The sequence below is a fragment of the Cannabis sativa genome, chromosome 3 (assembly GCF_029168945.1).
Source record: "Cannabis sativa cultivar Pink pepper isolate KNU-18-1 chromosome 3, ASM2916894v1, whole genome shotgun sequence".
NCBI lineage: Eukaryota > Viridiplantae > Streptophyta > Magnoliopsida > Rosales > Cannabaceae > Cannabis > Cannabis sativa.
The window spans coordinates 7,982,645-7,985,652 of record NC_083603.1 but is presented as its reverse complement, the minus strand read 5'-3'; the positions used below and the strand labels follow the sequence as shown (position 1 = coordinate 7,985,652).

The 3,008-nt window shown below is 43.9% G+C and overlaps 1 non-coding gene across 1 annotated transcript; it reads right to left on the bottom strand.

The window, feature by feature from the left end:
* Nucleotides 1–573: 573 nt before the first annotated feature.
* LOC115711866 (small nucleolar RNA R71) lies at nt 574–680 on the bottom strand. The gene has a single exon (XR_004010733.1). It is a non-coding gene; the product is annotated as a small nucleolar RNA R71 (small nucleolar RNA).
* Nucleotides 681–3,008: the final 2,328 nt, after the last annotated feature.

The window sequence follows — 3,008 nt, the reverse complement described above, 5'->3', positions numbered from 1 at the left end:
ATCATAAGTGTATGCGCCGTCAAGGACAAGCAGTGATATTGCCAGTTGATCCCGAAATCGAGAAAACTTGTAGGAAAAACCGAAAGAACAAGAGGCAAGAGGGAGTTTCAAAGCAATCGCCGAAACTTCGTACATCATGGCCGCCAATGCCGCAAACAATGGAGGCAATAACGGTAACAATGGTGGCGCAGAAGATCAAGCTAATGGCCGCGGCTTGAGAGATTACATTCTCCCTACTCCGACGGGAGTGCGGTCATGTATCGAGCCACCTAGCAGTGGATGCAAATAACTTTGAGATCAAACCCGCCATACTTCGGATGGTGCGATCTTCGCCCGTTTGGTGGCCTCCCTTCTGAAGATCCTAATCTGCATCTCTCTAATTTCATGGAACTTTGTGAAACCTTTAAAGTTAATGGAGTTAGTGATGATGTTATTCGACTGAGACTGTTCCCATTCTCTCTTAGAGAGCGAGCCAAGAGTTGGCTAAACTCCTTGCCACCCAACTCTATTGCCACCTGGAATGATCTGGCAACGAAATTCTTGTCAAAATTCTTTCCTCCAGCCAAGTCTGCAAAGCTGAGAGGAGAAATTAATAACTTCTGCCAACAAGATAATGAATCTCTCCATGAGGCTTGGGAGAGGTTTAAAGATTTGATCAGAAAGTGCCCTCACCATGGTATAGAGAAGTGGATGCTGGTCCACAACTTCTACAATGGGTTGGTAGGAAATACAAGAACTTTAATAGATGCCGCAATTTGGAGGAGCCTTTATGAGGAAGAGTGCTAATGAGGCTTACGATCTATTAGAGGAGATGGCTCTAAACAATCAACAAGTGGCAACCGAGAGGAGTCAATCAAAGAAGGTAGCCGGTGTGTTAGAGGTCGATGCCATCACCAAGTTGACGAAAGACACGGAGTTGAGGCATTGACAAAGATAATTGCGGGAGGCAAGCTAAACAAGCCCAAGTTGTGTGTGAGTTATGTGGGGGAAGCCATCACTTTTCAGAATGCCAAGCCGATGTGGATGATTTGCCAATGGATGAAGCTAAAGCCATTGGAAACTATTCACGTAACAACAACAACAATTATGGGTTCAACTGGGGTAACAACCGAAGAAACAAGGTGGGTTCTATCAAAGCAACGAAATCGAACCGAATCGAATCAACGGTTTAATCGGCAACAAACCTGCGGTGGAAATTCTAGTTTGCAGTACAGATTTACTTGCTTCAATTCATGATCGAAACTAGATCTTCAATCAAGGACCTGCACACGTATGGGCCAACTAGCAACTCAAGTAGCAACCCGTCCTCAAGGGAATTTGCCTAGCACAACAGAAGTAAACCCCAAGGAAAACTGCAAGGCAATTACCCTGAGAAGCGGTAAAAATTATGATGGTCCTGAAATGCCACAACTAGTGAATGGAGAAAAGGAGAATGAAGAGCAACCGATGTCGACCCCAACACCCACTCCAACGAAGACTACTGATAGTCAACCACAGCCACGAGCCTCCACCAACTAACATAGATCACCATGTGAAAATACCCTATCCTCAGAGGCTCAGAAAGTCAAGTCTAGACAAGCAGTTCACCAAATTCCTGGAAGTGTTCAAAAGACTTCACATTAACATTCCCTTCGCTGAAGCTTTAGAGCAGATGCCAAGTTATGTGAAGTTTATGAAGGAAATCCTGTCAAAGAAGAGGAAGATGGAGGACTATGAGACAGTTGCTCTAACTGAAGAATGCAGTGCCATCCTACAAAAGAAACTCCCTCCTAAACTCAGAGATCCAGGGAGTTTCACTATTCCTTGTACTATAGGAAAAATTGAGGGAAGGAATGCACTTTGTGACTTGGGAGCTAGCATTAACTTGATGCCTCTATCGGTGTTTAAAAGACTGCAGTTGGGTGAAGCAAAGCCAACAACAGTAACTCTCCAATTGGCGGACCGATCACTAGCCCATCCTAGAGGAGTCATTGAGGATGTGTTAGTTAAGGTTGATAAATTTATCTTTCCAGCTGATTTCATCGTTTTGGATATGGAAGAAGATAGCAATGTCCCAATTATTCTTGGGAGACCATTCTTGGCAACTGGCCAAGCCTTAATCGATGTTCAGAAGGGTGAATTAAAGCTGAGAGTCCAAGGAGAAGAAGTGGTCTTTAATGTGCTCAAGGCTATGACGTACCCAAAGGCAAGTGATAACTGTTTCTTCATTGATTTGATTGATGAAATGGTGAGTGAGAAAAAGCTGCTAGATGATCCTCTTGAACTAAGTCTAACTGAAGATGAATTGACGGAGCAAGAAGGACAAGAGGTCATGGGGTATGTGAAGTGGCTTGATTCTTATGGGCCTTTGAACAGAAGATACTTTGAGGAATTGGGAGCGGTTCCAAAAGAGCTGAAGCCATCTACTGAAAAGCCCCCAGAACTTGAATTGAAGGTGCTTCCTAGTCACTTGAGGTATGAGTTTTTGGGTCAAGATAAAAAGCTGCCAGTTATTGTTTCAGCTTCTCTCTCTGATGTGGAAACTGATAGACTTTTGAGGGTACTTCGGGCTCACAACAAGGCAATCGCTTGGACACTAGGAGATGTTAAAGGAATCAGTCCTTCAACAGTGATGCATCGAATTCTCATGGAAGACAACGCCAAACCAACTATTGATGCTCAAAGAAGACTCAATCCACCCATGAAAGAAGTAGTCAGAAAAGAAGTAGTTAAGTGGTTGGATGCTGGAGTTGCTTATCCTATTTCAGATAGTAAGTGGGTTAGCCCGGTGCAAGTGGTCCCGAAGAAAGGTGGAATGACGGTGATCAAGAATGAAAAGAATGAGTTGATTCCTACAAGAACGATCCCTAGGTTGGAGGATCCGCATCGATTACGGGAAACTCAACAAAGCAACAAGAAAAGATCACTTCCCTTTGCCCTTCATCGATCAAATGCTAGACAGATTAGCGGCGCAAGAATATTACCGTTTTCTTGATGGATATTACGGATACCACCGTATAGCTATAGCA